At 48.9% G+C, this 16,154-nt stretch overlaps 1 protein-coding gene across 7 annotated transcripts in view; it reads left to right on the top strand.

Annotated features, from left to right (window-relative positions):
- Window positions 1–16,154, top strand: part of SPTBN1 (spectrin beta, non-erythrocytic 1) — a 115,563-nt gene that overhangs the window by 50,594 nt on the left and 48,815 nt on the right. The gene's annotated exons all lie outside the window — the stretch shown is intronic.

The raw sequence follows: 16,154 nt of genomic DNA on the forward strand, positions 1-16,154 counted from the left end.
ACCTTCCAGCAGGAAGGCAGTGGTGTCGGTGCACAGGGAAGCAGCTTTCAGCACTGCTCAGGGGCTCTGCCCACCTGCTTAGCGGGACAGCGGGGCATTTGTTAACATCCCTGGCATTTGGGAGCTCGGGCACTTTGTCAGCCGGGTCGTTGGAAAGTCGGGGCTCAGCTCCGGAGCTGTGCCTGAGGTGTGAGATTTCCAGCAGTAATTACAAATGTAAAATCCGGGGGGATGGGGGCGAGCTAGATCAGTGCTCCTGATAAATCCCAGAGGAAAGCAGCTTTCAAAGGAGCTCTGTCCTGTGCCTTGCCGTGTGGGACATTTTGGGTCTGTTCAGTTTTGGAATGCTGCATTTCAGGTTGCAAACTGGGCATTTTTAGTGGGAGCCTGGTGTATTTTGGTGACCAGGCTGCCTGGGAGGAAGTACCTTTATTTTGAGCCACGTCAGAAAGATTTGTTTGAAAAACTGGACACTGGAATAAGCCTGTAGGGAAGATGAGTGTCTCTGCCATCAGAGGTGTTTCAGATCCGTTCTAAATTCTGTTTCATGGGGACACAGACTGACTGTGGCTGTACCAGTGAAGGCAACACAACTGTATTTTGGGTGTTTGGAGCAGATCCCCTCACTGTGAGAGCAGGGCAGCTCCTTGGCTTGGATCCTTTGATCTGCAGTGGCCCAGTAGCTTTGCTCTGGGTTCCACTTTGGCGTGGAAAGTGACCACTTTGTGAGTGGTCACTGGGAATATTATCACTTCCATAATACATGGATCTGTATGTAGGTTGGTTCCCATCCAGGCTGCAGGACAGCTGCAGGAACACCATCCTCATTTTCTGTTCTTTAGCAAGGTTTTCCCCCAGTTTTTCCTGCAAGAAAATCTCTCCCCCAAATCCCTGCCTATGCCCAAGGATAAACTGGGAGCTCCCACTGCCAGCAGAGAAGTTTGCAGGAGTTGCAGAGCTGTCCTGCACGGGGCACAGATGTGTCCTGGGACACCAGGATCCTCGGGGGGGGGGTGGGTCTGGGGGTGCCCTTTGAGCAGCCAGTTTAGCAGTCGTCTTCCTGCTTCCAAGATTTACCTTGTAAAGGCTTTGATTCCTGGGAGCAGTGACCTGCATGGCTCCAGGGGGTGATTACTGACCTGGGACACCCTACTTTGTCTACCAAATGGGGCACTGGCATTTCTTGTCATGGTAATTTCTGGTAAAGGCTGAATTTCATTCCACATGAAATGTGTCTGTTCCTGCGTCTGGTTTACAGGGATTACCTTCCAAAATCCACCGAAGTTGCAAATATATTCCTGTTCTGTGGTAAATTTTGCTTGATTTCCTGCTGTCTGCAACACTGCAAAGCCTGCATGTGTCACAGCATCCAGCTCCTGGGTTTGGTGAACACCTGAGCACGTACACGGTTAGGAGCCCCGTCAGAAGGGTTTCAAAGGGATCTCAAACTCACTTGAATGTGCATTTCTGTGAAAGCTGGGCCCTTATCCTTTCCAGTGCAAAGATCCCTGCAAACATACCTGAATCCTTGACTCAGCTTTTGGGCAAAGATTTACCTTTTCTGGTCAAGGGGTTTGGTGCTTGTGAAGATAGAGAAGGCAGGTTAAAAGGGCTCAGGGTAAGGTATTTATGCTCATGTGGTCAGTGTTGATACAGGCCGAAAAATAAACATTTAGATTGGATTTGGCTCCTCACTGAAATAACAACAGTGAACATTTACAGCTCTGAGCTGTTGGCTCAGGTTTTCTGCAGTCTGTTCTCTTCAGTTTTCATTCAGAGTATATTTGTAATATTTGGGGTTTTAGCTGTGTGTGTAAGAAACTTGATTTGAAAACAAACAGAAATCTCTAGGTGCTGTAGCCCTTTTGAAAAGGGTAATTCTGTGCACTTTTTGCAGCTCTGAGCTGGTGAGGCAAACAAAGCCTGTCAGCAGGTATTTTCACATGGGACAGTGAGGTGGTTTGAATACCCTGGGGGTGATTTGTAGGCAGAGTTAGAGCAGTAAAATGATTTGTGTGATGCTCGTAAGTGGTGTAAATCCCCCTAGCTCTGTGGGTCTGGGAATGCAGCACAGGAACCAGCCCTTGGGTGTTCCTGCATTCCATGTCTTCAAGAAGCTCCATGTCACACTGTTTTGTAGGCATGTTGTAACCACCTGGGAGTACAGGCTCCTATTCCAAATATTTTTCCTATCCAAGAGCCCTATTCAAATGGATTGTGGGTTTTGCCATTAACCAAGTGGAAAGTGGGGCAATAAAAAAAGCCAACGGACAGAGATGAAAGTGGTGATAAAACACCAGAACAATGGTTGTCTTCCATTCTGAGCCCTTCCCCAAGTTGGGTTTGTGATTTCCTCCTTTTCCTTCATTTCTTTCATCTTTCTGTTTTCTGTTGGGTGCTTGCTTTGACTGTTGAAGTGGAGGAGCTGCTACCTAAGCTCAGTAAAAAACTGGTGAAGAAAATCAAATTACAGTATGATTCACAAAATCCCCATTTCCCTGTACTAAACTGAAAGATCCCAGCACGGGGTGTGGGGTTTGGTAACTGCACTTCTGCTCAGAGGCTGAATTTCATGAGTGTTTGAGTACAGACAGCTCTAAAGGCCTTTTTGTCCCGATTTAAGTGGAATTGAGAATTGTTAAGTATCAGCTATTAAGTAGCAGGGTATGACATGTGAAAATGAGTTATCTTCATTGAATAGATGGAGTTGGGAAAACCATTACACCAAATATTGGGAATTAGTCCCTGTTGACTTTCAAAGCTGTGCTGAAGGAGAGAGAATAGCATAAATAAGGTGTTTGAGAATCTGCTTTGCTCTTCCCACAAGAAATGGAATCTGGAATTTCAGCTGGAAGTTTATATCTGGGCCTGGCAGGTAATGGCCTTTATCCCAGTGTGATTGTCTGAGTGAAGTGATGTAAGGACAGCAAAGATTAAAGTTGTTTAATGAGTATTAGTAAACAGCTCCCCTCCCAGCTCCAAATGAGTCCTTTCAAAGGAAAGGGTCATTTGTGGAGAGTAAGGAACTCGTGCATCACTCGCTATATGCATTTTCACCAGCAGTGAGCAATTTTCGGCTCCCATGCCCTCCTTAATTACACGAGGCTCACTGCTCCTGCAAAAGCATATAGCTGAGTCCTCACATTTCTGTCAGAGCAGAAAAGACCAGAGGGATGGGAAATGACCAGAGGGATGGATGGGGAGCACTGGTGCTTGTGACTCGTGCTGAGGAGCCCAAGGTCGCGGTGGCCGGGAGAGCCCACGGTCACACAAAAGCCCTTGTGCGGTGGCTGCTGGAACGAGGGTATCCCGGGCTGAGAGCCTCCTTTGTTGGGAGGGAACTACTGTAGCCAAACTAATATTAACCAGGCTGGGAGCCCAGCTCAATGCCCCAGTGTTTGGGAGAAAGGAGCTTACAGAGAAAGGCCCTTCAGTGTGAGGGGACAGCGCAGACACGCAGGCAGCCGTGGGCCATGGGCTGGGGGCCACGGCCCGGCCTTTGCAAAGGCTTCTCAAAGGCCTGCCATTACCAAGTGGCCTTTCACAGCATAACTGGAAGTGCTGGTAATTCCACATTCAGTCAGTGTGGAATTGGGTTTGTGCTTAAAAATATAACTGGAACTCTTGAAAGCACGGGCCCAATTACATGGACACGATAGACTGGCACTGGACAGGGCCACGGTGCTGTTTGGTGGGAATCAGTAGCGTGCACAGCCCTGCACTGGCTTTGGTAAAACTGTGCTGGGGTGGTTGTAAATATTTATTATATGTTATTGAGATGGGCAAAGAGCAAAAGCATCACCCCAAATGGCATTGTAAGGGAGGCAGGTTTGGTGTCCCTCGCAGAGACCTCAAACATCTCTGCCTTGGATGTTGCCAAAAAGGCAAGGCGGGTGTTTTCAAGGATTGATGTGGGTTTGGGGTTAGACTCTGTAAGTTCTCTTGTCTGTTGTAGTCCTACCAGAACTCAGTTTTCAGGTAGAGTAGCTGCCCAATTGCTCACCAAGCAGTCAGTGCAGAAAGCGGGGTGGTGAGCTGCAAACACGATCTGTGTGACCGCAGCGCTCTAATCACAGGCAGAGGGCTGACCTTATGCCTGCAGAGATTAAACAAAACAACATGTGGTTACAAAGAGATTTAAGAGTTTATCTGAAGAGAATAAACGCTGCCTGCCCGGATTTTTCTTGGAAAAAAACCCCTATGTTTTAAGGAAGATACTTAAATTTCACTTAATGGCTTGGCATTTATTCAGAAAATCAGCCAATATGCAGTACCCACTTCCCAGATAATCTGAACTAAGGCAGCCCCGTTAAAGGAACTGCACAGCAGCACAGTGCTGAGGGATTTGATTTCTCAAATCCAGGCCTGCTCCTGCGTTTTTCTGAAATAACAACTCCTCCCTCCTTGGTTTCACCTTCTCCATGCTAGTGCCATATGTTGGGCTCAGCCTTCTCCTTCCAAAAAACCCCCAAAAGTGCAGTTCTCAGTGCCCATTTTGCCCAGGCAGTGTTTCCAGTTTTTGTAAGTATGATCTGATTGTGATTTGGTTCCAGGAAAAGAGAGAAGTGCAAACCTGGCTGTTACCCCTGCAGTTGACTAACTACAGTTTGCTTTGGGTAATGATTAATTCTCCATCCAGTTTAGTATCTTTCCACAGTTATTTCCAGGGACTCTAGACTTTGGTAGAGCAACGGCTGCTCGTTTCAGGGTGTGCCTGGCAATCCCGTGGAAGAGGCTGCTGTGAAATCACGGTGTGGCTGTGCTGTGATTGCAGTCTGGGATGAGTAACAGCCATTAGGGAATGGCAGTTAGGTAAGGCTCTGAATAAATAGGGGAGGTGTCTGGGAACAGCAGATATTGGTTGTGCTCTGAACTTCTGACCTTTCTGTTACTCACGACAGGGAGTTCAATAATTTGGGTTAACTCTGCCTGTAAACACTCGGTGTCTCGCGTTCCCTGAATAAAAAGGAATTCCTTGGGATGGATGCAGTGTCCATCCCCACTCCCACCCCAAGTCAAGGGGCTGTGCTGTGCCCCCACGTACTGGGGCTGGAGATGCTGGTGAAAGCCATGGGGTCTGTGGCACTTCTCTACTTAAGTGGATGAAGTCTAATTGGATCCAGGCTCTAATCTTGAGCCCAAAAAACAAGGAAAGGACACTGGGGACTGTTTTAGCTATGGCTGTGGGAACTGCATCTGTTTCCTCAGAAGGGAATTGTCCCCCATTCCCTCCCCATGTCTTTGTTCACCCTGTGGGGTGTGAGTTGAGTTCCATCCTTGTGGCCTCTCCTGGGAGCAGGAAGGTGTGCGTCGCTTCCAGCTCCAGGAAGTTGCTTTAGAAAGTTGGCAGTGCCTGCAGCCGTTTCCCGAGTGTTCCCAGGGTGAGGTCCTGGCCACTGTCACTTGTGCAGGTGCACTGATAATCCCTCAGCCCTCAACAGCAGATATGTGCTCCTTGCCCCTGGACCTGATGGCTCTTAACTCTTGCCTCAGTCCTCGCAGAAGGAGCTGCCAGGGCGAGACGTGGAACCGTGGCACAGTTTTTCCATAAATCCACTGCTGCTGATATGTCACTGAGAGCTTCTCTCTCTGCCTCTCCTCCAAAACAAACGTGTCTGATAGGGTATGTTATAAAATCCCCGTGATATAAACCTTATTTGCTGGAACATTTGCTCCCAACAGTTGACTTGCCCTGGTATTTGCCAGCCTGTGGGTGCTAATGATGCTCTGTACCCTGTGCTCCTGGCGCCAGCCGAGTTCCAGCCAATTCCTCACTGCAGATCCTTTCTTCCTAAATAAAAGCAGTCTCAAGTTGTCCTGGAGAGCAGACAACACTTGAGGACACCTCATATGTAAAGCCCTCAGCCATGCAGCGTGTCCTGGCAGTGCCATCCCCATAGGGATGGATCCGAGCTCTGCCCTGGCGCCAGGAGAGCTGCTCCCCAGGCTGGCTCTGGCAGGGCTGGGACACACACGGGTAAAGCAGCAGCTCAGAGGGGACTTCCCCTGCTTTTCCTGAGTGACTGAAATGACTGGGCAGGGCGGTGCCATCTCCACAGTCCCCGTTTCAGGGTGCTGGGTACGGGACTGTCCCTTTCCTCTCCTCCGTCCTCAGGAGCGTGGCCCATCCCAACCAGTCCCTGGCAGCTTTCAAGTGTCCCTGTGTGAGCCACCTAATGCCAGAACACCTTTTGTTTTCTGTGCTGCACAACTCAGCTCTCCCTTCTGGTGTGGCTCCTGTTGCCAAGTTTAGAAACATGTCCCTGGCATGAGCTGCAGGTCACCGTGGACTCCACATTCAGAACTGTGTTCATGGAGCTTTTCCTTCTGCGTAAACACCTGAGGTGTTTGAGTTGGGCTGAAATGTGCCTGTAAGTTTGGAGACCTGGAAATCAGTGAGTTGCCACAGCTCAGGCTTCAGGAACACACAGATCAGTGTAAGGTGCCATAAATGCATTTTCCTGCCTGTGTACACCTGTGTACCCGTGGTGTGCCCTGGAGCTGTGTAAGGTGGGTGCAAGCACACAGATAGTCAAGGAATCTCTGCAAACTGCAAGAGTTCTGTGCTTAACCAATACCTGAACTATGTGCTAATGACATTGCTGTCACATTAGCAGGCAACTGGCAGCGTTAATTAGACACTGAGCTTTGAGAACTTAGTGTGCTCTGTGTTTCCTTTATTTACAGCCATTATCTTATAGTCTGCTTGGGGCTTTTTTCTGGTTTTGGGGGTTTTTAAAGAAAATACCACAACACCGCTTCACATTTTAAGGGAGGAATGCAGAGCCCTCATGCAACCTGGTTAAGGAGGCCTCAGTGAAGTGACTGATCAGGGGTGTTTGGGTGCTTTTATATTGATTAGGCTGAGCTGCCGATGTTGACACTTAATTTTCTGATTGTGCAAAAAATGAAGGAAGTTAAGTGAGGGTAAATTCTTGGGAGCTGCCCTGGATACCTTCTGCAGGAGCCACACCTTTGTCCCCATGTGGGGCCTTCCAGTTGTTGTGGTCAAGGCCTGGCACACTCAGTACAACTCACAAGTCCCCTTTTAAGACTAGAAAAACAAGTGATGTTTCTGGAGGAAGATACACTTTTAAGGTGTTCAAAGTATAATTTTACCCAACTCATTCCTTCAAATTTGCATCGCCTTTTAAATCTCAGAGAGACCTTGGAGGGTTTCAAACAAAGGGGATTTTTTGCTGATACTGATTTGAAAGTTGCTCCCTGGGTAGGAAATACCATGCTGGAAAGGGATCTCTTTTCCCCACTCTTGCATAACTCCAAAGGCTAAAATGGTTTTGCTCAAACATTCCACATTGTCCCACAAAAGCAGATCCATAAATGACCTTTGGATTGGAATCCAACAGGCCAGCAGGAAAGTGTTGAGGTGAGGAACTGGAATGCATGTGTGACTTGTTTGTGCCTCAGGAGTCCCAAGAAAGATTTCTTACTATTAATTATTATTTTTTAATTTCCACACAGATTTCTTAAAAACTCCTTTAATACACAGAGAGTGTGGTTGGAATGTGAGTTCACGTTGATGTTGTGGTTCAGTTTTCTGGAGCTTTCCTCACCCAAGTGAGCAGGTGAAGGTGTCAGTTCCTCCAGGCTCCAAAGACACCAACTCCAGGACTCCCTGGGGAGCTCTGCATGATGGGTTTGCAGATTAGAGCCAGAGAAGATTAGGGATTTTTCCTCTAATGCTTCTTATTGGCAGTTTGTTTCAAATCTCATTAAAATTAATGCATTTTTAAAACTCCCTTTTTAGAAATAACTGCATTTTATAGATACCAGGGTTCCTTCAGTTACACAAGTGATTTTAATTGTAATCTACAATATTTTTGTTGCTGTTATTCATTCAACTTTCACCCTTGGGATCTAGCTTGGATCCCAGGCTTGCTGAGCCATGGCCTGGCTTACCTGTGGTGTTGCTGCTTTTCTCCAGCATCCTGTCAGCACAGTGTAGTGCATCTGACTCCACAAAACAGCATGAACATAACAATGGGAAATTACTGTGTGGCCATGGAAACTGCAGGAACTAAACACATTGCTCAGCAAGGCTCAGAATTCAGCTCCTATTAATCCCTGATCAACACCCTGGTTGTTTAAATATGTGTGCTTCCATTTCAAATATTTTTGGGATAATGAAAATTATAATTTAACAGCAATTAATTATAATGACAACATCTCTTAGCATAGAGATTTAATATTTTGAAAGGATTAAATGCAGCCATCATAGATTTCTTTGTTTTCTATTCATGCTTTTCTGTCATTAGGGTGAAATTAGATTTAAACACAAAACCAACAAAGGTTTGGCATTTCTTTCATCTATTTGGCATTTGTGCTTTGCCACCACAGTGAGTTTTTAAAGGAGCATGGTCAAAACATACCACAGCTTGGGCTTTTCTCTCCATGTAGTGTCTCAACCTGTGCCTCAGCTGAAAGCAGAGATGCCCCAGGTCTCTGAAATCCCTCAGTGGGATTCCATGGGGATCCTGGCAATGCAGTCTGGCCCGTTCTTGTTTAATCTTGAGGATGCTTCACATTGGAAGAGCAGGTTATTTGGCACAACACAGCTGCTCAAAGCAGGGGCACCTTCCATGGTAGGGCAGGTTGCTTAGGGCTTTGTCCTCTCGGGATATGCATGTCCCTGAGGATGGAGATCCCACAGCCTGTGGGGAGCTACTGTCTGCACACCCCCACAGGGAGAGCCTTCCTGCTGGGAGTCCTCAGTGACGGGCTTTTTTGCCAGAAAGGATGGAATTGGCCATGCATTGTCTTCCCAGGGAATGCAGAGCCCTGGTGGCCATCTCTCAGTGACTCATCCTGGTTAACAGCTACAGGGTTGTGTTTCCCAATCCCTGGCTGAGGAGGATCCCAGGCTGGTCACATAGTTGCCTTGTAGGAATAACAGTGCCCATAGTCCTGTGTGAGAGCTGCTGCATTCCCAGAGTGCTGGGAAATAATAAAAACAGCCCAGCTCCTTCTCCCTGCCCTTGTTTTCCTTCCTATAGACGAGTGGGAATCCACTGTAAAAACTCTCCTTCTGCTGGGTTTGGTGAACGTGGGCAGAAATAAGACAGGGAAGTACTTGGCATGTTCCCTGCCCATGCCAAGCCCTGCTCTCACCCTCTCCAACCCTGCCCATGAGACAGTGGTTTGGACAAGTATGGAGGACTATTTTTGTCCCCCCCAAAATCCCCTGGCACTTCCCTGCGTTATGCTGATAGTGGTTGTTAAAGGAAACTGCCGAGACCCCCACAAGGCTGCGTGTCCTTGAAATAGTGCAGTGACCTCAGGTCTGCATTGTTCTCCTGTGGGAATGGCCCAGGCAGTGTCCTGGGACAGGCGCTGCTTTTTCCAGGCTCCTTTTGATGAGGTGATCTGTCTCCTATGCAAAAGGGGAAAAGAGCACAAAGCACTGACATCGGATCAGCCAGGAGGGGTTTGTGTCCCTGCCTGGAAAATGCCCCCAGCACTGAGGCATTTTCGTGCTGCTGTTGAAAGGAGGCCCATTTGAACAACTGAACTGCTATTTTGTGTAAAAATGGTTTTGTAACGTCCTTCTTCAGAAAGGAAAAAGAGAGGCCCAGAGGAGGCACCGAGACAATCAGAGGGATGGAGCACCTCTGCTGTGGGGAAAGGCTGGGAGAGTTGGGATTGTACAGCCTGGAGAAGAGAAGCTTTGGGATGACCTGATTGTGGCCTTGCAGTGCCTGGAGGGAGCCTGCAGGAAACATGGAGAGAGACTATGTACAAGGGCCTGGAGTGACAGGACAAGGGGAAATGGCTTCCCACTGCCAGAGGGCAGGGTTAGATGGGATGTTGGGAAGGAATCCTTCCCTGTGTGGGGGGGGAGGCCCTGGCACAGGTTGCCCAGAGGAGCTGTGGCTGCTCCATCCCTGGAAGTGTCCAAGGCCAGGTTGGATGGGGCTTGGAGCAGCCTGGGCTAGTGGAAGCTGTCCCTGCCCATTGGGGTTGGACTGGATGAGCTTTAAGGTGATTCTAACCCAAACCATATGATTCTGTGATACAGTTTGGGGCCAGGCCTTGGTCCTGATGAACATTTGTCTCAGAATGGCCTTCAGTAATGTGGGCAGGTGTGTGTAACCCAGGGTACAGGGTGGGGTTGAAGCTGCAGGCAGGTGTAGGTGTTTCCAAGAGCAGCACCCAGAAGTGTTAAACCACTTGAATCAGCCACTGGAAAGGTTGTGTTCCTGTCAGTGCTTTGCATTTCGTAGAGAATAACAAGCAGTCAGTGGGTTTCCTGGAGCAGCTGAGTGCTGGCTGTTGGTGCACTGGGCTGCCAGGGGTGTTCTCCACAGCAGGGAGCTGGGCCTGCTGTGGGACAGGGTTCCACGGTTTTGTATTCCAGTTCCCCTGGAGTTAGACAGACAGTTCACATAACCACTGCCAGTGCAGGGACAGCTGAGCACACACTGCTCTAAAGCTGCTTAAACATGTCATCTTCATCTCCTGCATTAAAGGAAAAATCAAAATCAAAAGCTGAGTTCTTCCCCCAGTTTAATCTGTCAAACCCAGATGACTGTTAACATTTCTTTTATTTGCTGTGGGAGACTTTGCAGCGACTTTTTGCAGATGAACATAATCATTCTTGCCCATGAATCCAAAGCTGGCTTTGGGAAGGTTTGTTTCTGTGTTGCTGACACCAAAATGCCATAAACTCTGTGTAAAAATAAAGACAATGAGGGGACCTGCCCTTCCACAGCCCGGATTGCTTGGCTGGCTCCCGGCCATTGTTCTGTGCGTCGGGTCATTGTGTGAGGGAGTTCAGTGCCATCAAACAGACAAAGCAGCACAATTGTTTGTCCCACATGCTGCATTGTGGAGCTTTCCCTTTTCGCTTTCCAGAGCAGTTTCCAGCAGTGAAAGTAGTCACATGCTGTAGTGTTTAATAGGGAAGGGTAGATATTTAATAGGATTTAGGAGCTGGCTGGTGCATCCTAGTAAAAGCAAATGGATTGCTGAACACACCCCGACTTCTCCACAATAGTCTCCATGTAGCAGAGTCAGGAAAGCAGCAAGGATTTTGCTCCTAAAGAAATCACCAGCTAAACAAAACATGAACAAAATCCCCTCGTTGCTGTGTCATCTTTAACATTTGCATTCAAGTTCTTGTCTAAGTCATGTTGGAGCACGTAAAAGCTTTGGTGTGATCTCACCCTTTGGGATGGGAAGTCACTCCACAGATTACTTTGTGCCACAAAATAACCATTAACAAATGCATCCTGTTTGCATCAGAGCCATCAGCTGCTCCGTCCCCTTTCCTCCAAAGTAAACTGTGGACAAGACTGAAAGGGAAGGAAGTGCCTTTTCCTAAGCTCTGGACCCACGTGTATCATGTTCTCTGTGTGCCCTGTGTAGGTTTGACTCGCTGCAGCTTTCCTTCTGGTTTGTTCCTTGTGTCTGCACATGTGTGTTAAGGACATTAAGCTCCTTTTCCCCCTCATTTTCACCAACCCCAGCTTTCAGTCCTGCCCCACCATCTGCAGCTGGAGAAAAGCAGCACCCACTGTTCAGTTTATTGCCTTGCTGCTAAAGGGGAGATGGTTATAGGGCACTTGAATGTTGAGAGAAACTGATTTTATTTCTTTTTCTCTACAGGATCCTCCTGAGCGAGTGATCCTTCCTCCTTCCTTCATTTTCTTCCCTATAGATCAGTTCCAGTGTATTTCTGTTTAGACTCTCTGTGCCTTTACTGTGCATGCTTAAGCATTGTTCTCTCTGGCTTCCTGATGCCACAAGGACTAACAGAGCCTGTGTGGGACCATGTGGAAAGGCCATCATTTGGGAATGTTTATCTAAGCAGATGTTTCTCTCCTCAGCTGCTCCGGTGTGGATGCTCTTTTCCCCTTTGGGCTATATTTAGTGCTGCATCCCTTGAGTGATCTGCAGTGTTCACGCCTCCTGGAACAGCAGAGGTTTGGACCCGTGTTAGAATTATTTTATACTCACAATTGCTCTTGGGTGAAGGTTATCACAGCTCATCCACTCCTGTTGTTTCCTGATAAAATCTTGTTTGATCACCACATTCTGGTCCCAGTAGCTGATCTGCCCTGCTCTCAGGCATCTTTCTCAACTGAGAAACCTCCAAGCACAGCTGGAATTTGTGAAGCCGTGAGCGTTCCTGGCTATCTCACTTCGTACCCCACATCTGTGACAAAACATAGGGTGATATCCTGCACCCTGAAAACCTGCAGCGATGGGAATGTTGGCCTGTGAAAGGAAGCTCTGTTTTCTCTGTGCTCAGTTAAGCAAGGTTATGATCTGGGAAGTTCTGGGAAGCTGTGGATAGTGGATATCAGCAAAAGTGGTGTGCTTGGAGCAGTGCTCAGCTGATCCCTGAGTCAGGGTGTTCAGCAGTGCTCCGGGTAGGGCACGCACCGGCTGCTGTAGGGAAAACAGGAATGATTCTAAACTGGGGAAATTACTTTCAGCATGGAAATCAAAAAAGTATAAACCTGTAGGTGACCTGCTTTTGGAGTTAGGGATTAAAAGTCATCCATAATTTGTCTTGCTTGAGGTGTCCCAGGGATCCATGGACGCTGTCAGCACCTGGAGCAGCTGCTGGGCTCTGCAGGGAGGCTGTCGGTGCCTGGTGGCTGGGCTGTCCTGAGGTGGCTGAGCACAGGCAGCAGCCCCAGGCTGCTCCTTCCAGCTCTCCCTTTGTGCTCCATTGTCTGTTTTTCCTGCAGGAGTGTTTTGGTTCCTCTGAGAGCTCCCCTTTCCTGCCCAGGGCTGGCAGAGGTGTCACAACCCCTGTGCAGGCCTGGCAGCAGCGGCACCACCTGGGTTTGCTGTTTGGTTTGGAGCGGAGTCCAGGTCAGTGTGTTGGAAGTGTGGTTTGCCCGGTGTGGAGGAGCGAGCAGGTCATCTCAGAGCTGTGTTTAGCAAGCAGGGGCTGCACAGGGAGCCTTTACCAGGGCAGTGGTTGGTGCTGCAGGCTTGGGAGAGCACAGAGGGGCTTCTCCCAGAAGGTTCTGCAGCCCTGCCTTTCCCAGGGTAGTTACTGGAACAGCTTCACCATTCTTCTGGCTCAGCCCTGTCGAGGTCACTCAGCAGAGTGTGTGAGTGACAGAGGGGGATGTGTGTGTGACCCCCCCTCCCGCTGTCCCGCACTGGGGACTCTGGGCTCTCACAAAGTTGACCACAGTTTTGTCAGGATTTTTTCTCATCAAATTAGTGGAGGAAGATTTGTCTCTCCTCAGGCGAGGAAGGGACTGGCTGCCTGTTTGTGATCCTTTGCAGCCCTGTTTATGTGAGTTCCAGTGTACAAACTCCCGTTTATTTACCAAACTCCTAAACAAAGTCACTCCTTGATGTATCACAGTCCCGGCGCTGGGGTTTGCAAACCCCTGTGTGGTGGTGGCATTGTCGTGTCCTTCCGCACGAAGGACATTTCCTTCCCAGTGTTGCCTCAAGATAAGTTGGATTCTCCATTATCGATTCTGTGCTTCCGTTTCCCTGCTGTGTGTGTTTTGCATGTTGCCCGTTTCTCTTTACCCTTGGGAAACAAATGTTTTCACAAGCTGTAGGACACCTGGGGCTCCACCCATATCCTCTAGTTTGAATTAATCTTCAGAATCTGTAGCTGTGTTTTTGAAAGCATGAAGGACATTTGTCAAAACCATCACTTGAGGTTCATAAATAGCGCTCAGGGCCCGTGGCTGATGTTAAATCCTCGGTGTCACCACTCAAGGGTGAACCTGGCCCTTAGCATGGAGGGTTTTGCACATTAAGAGAGTCACAGTTGTGTTCTGTGCTTGGCTGAGTTGTCAGGGCTCTGAGTACCACTTTTCTGTGTGTACCTTTCTTTCTCTGAAACGCACAACCAAAATTCATGGAATTTAATTCTGTGCGTGTTTTAACCCGAAACCCCAGAGCAGAAAAATGCACTTCTATCAGTTAGAGAGGGTTGGTAAAAGCATTGCAAAAAACCTGCTGTCATTGTGAAACACCATGTAGAAATAATCAGGAGAGGTTTGAACACGACCAGCCCCAGTCACACCACCTTCCAAACGGGCTTGGTTTGCTCTTTCCCACGTTGAGGGAAGCGATGCGGGGGTAAGAAGGGCTGGGCCTTCTCCCTCCGGGGGCTTCTGCGGCTGAGAGAGTCGGTGGGGAATCAGAGCTGTGCTCTGCCCGTGCCAAGGGCGGGATAAAGCCTGGCCTTCCTGGGTGAGCGCCCCATTAGGGGCCTGAAAGAGCTGCTGTGTCTCCGCGGTGGCATTTTCTGAGATAAGTTGCTGGCAGGGAGCACGTGGGGCCTGGCTCCTGTGTGGTGCTGCAGGGCTTTCCCACGGGCTGCAGGCTGCTCCAGGGCAACCTCCCTGCTTTTGGCCCTTCTTACTGGGAATCAGAGGGGAGATGGGAAGAAAACGAGGAGCCGTGGATAGCTCCAGCTATCGTGGTAGCTCCAGCACTGAAGCTGCCCGAGCACGTGTGAAGAGCCGGCTGTAGGCTCAGCACGAGCAGTGGGTGCTGGCAGCTGCACAGCTGCTGTCCCAGGAGACATTGTCCCCCTGTTTGGATGTGGTGGGTGAGCGGGAGGAGGCCGGTGCCTGAGGATGGGTGGGGAGCAGGTGAGAGCAGCACAGCCAGAGCAGCACAGCGAGAGCGAGCGGGGCGGGGGCGGAGGGGGGACCAGAGAAACCAGCCCCGCCGAAAACAGGAAACCAGGACCACAGAGAGCAAGAGGGAGGAGACGGGAAGGCAGAGGGGGAGAGGCGGCCGCTGCTTGAACTAGAGCAAGGAAAACACACGTGAGGGCACCACCTTCAGCTCCTGGGACACAGAGGGCCTCCAGCTGGGCGGGGAGGGACTGGAGGCTCTGTCCCATCCTCCCCTCCCCCCCAGTCATTCACTGGACTTAAGGATGCTGAGGCAACACAGAAGACAAGGAACCAGTGGAGCTTTCTCAGGGTGCTTTCCCTGAGTCCCCACTGCCTGAAGAAAGCACTGTCTTGTCCTCCTTTAGGGCCACTGATAGTGGTGGGAAAGCCTTTTTGGGAAAGCGGTGCCTGGGCCACATTGACAGGGACGCACCTTCCCCCTCCTGGAAGGGCTGCCTGGGGCCTCTGCTCTCGTGGCTTCCTGGCCTTGCTTTCAGCAGCAGAAGCTCCCAAGCTGCTGTCAGTTAATCCCATGGCACCAAAGGCTCCACAGCCTCACTTGGCGTGTCACTGCATTTCCCACATCGCGTCTTTCATCTGCTCAAAATTAGGCATCTTCTTGTACTAAAACCACATGGAAGTTCTTTTCCCACCCATTACTTTTGCCATGATCCCAAACTGGGAAGTCTGTTGCAACCATAACTTTTGACCACAGATGTTTGTGATGGGTGGCTTTATGATGGTATTTGGTAGCTTTTTTTGTTTTACATAATATTTTCTATATCCACCTTTATTTTTAGGTCCCGTACATCCGCATTTCTCTTTCGAGTGAGTGTAACCACAGGGATCTCTGAATGTTGTGCTTCTGTGTAGAGGCTACAGTGACTAAATAAACAAACTTGCTGAGTTGTTTTGGGGCTTGTTCAAGCTGGTGAAGGGAGATGTGGTAATTTCTGTTAGAAATTTCTTTAAAAAGCACCAGCTATTGCAAGGTTTCTCTTCTGTGACTCATTTCAAAAAAGTGCTTCAAGTAAAGGCATGGATTACTAGACAAGCAGATATGCAGATCCATATTTACTTGTAAATAGTTCATAAAATACATATTTCAGGCTAGTAGACACTCACTGCAGTTCCTGCTGATTTCCTGTTCTCTTCCTCTATCTCAGGGATCCTCTGTCTCACATGGAGTGGGGGCAAACTGTCAGTTCCCTTAAAGCACATCACTGTTTTATCACTAACCCCACCTTTTACAGCTTGCCAAGCCCCATTTTCATTTCACACCTTACAGGGAGGTAAAAGCTGTCAGAAGTGGGGCAGTTTCAGTGCAGTAGCTTCGGTCACACCCTACCCATGGGTAGCAAGGACGAATTCAGAAATCAGTGGGAGGAACTGCAATCTCAGGGTGGGGTTTGTGCAGCTCCAGTGCAGGTCTGCTCTTCCTCCCACTTACACCATTTATTAGCTGACTTCTTGTCTTTATTCTTTTACTTGTTTTTCAGCTTTCTATCCTCTTCAGCCTCA

The sequence above is a fragment of the Chiroxiphia lanceolata genome, chromosome 3 (genome assembly GCF_009829145.1).
Source record: "Chiroxiphia lanceolata isolate bChiLan1 chromosome 3, bChiLan1.pri, whole genome shotgun sequence".
Lineage (NCBI taxonomy): Eukaryota > Metazoa > Chordata > Aves > Passeriformes > Pipridae > Chiroxiphia > Chiroxiphia lanceolata.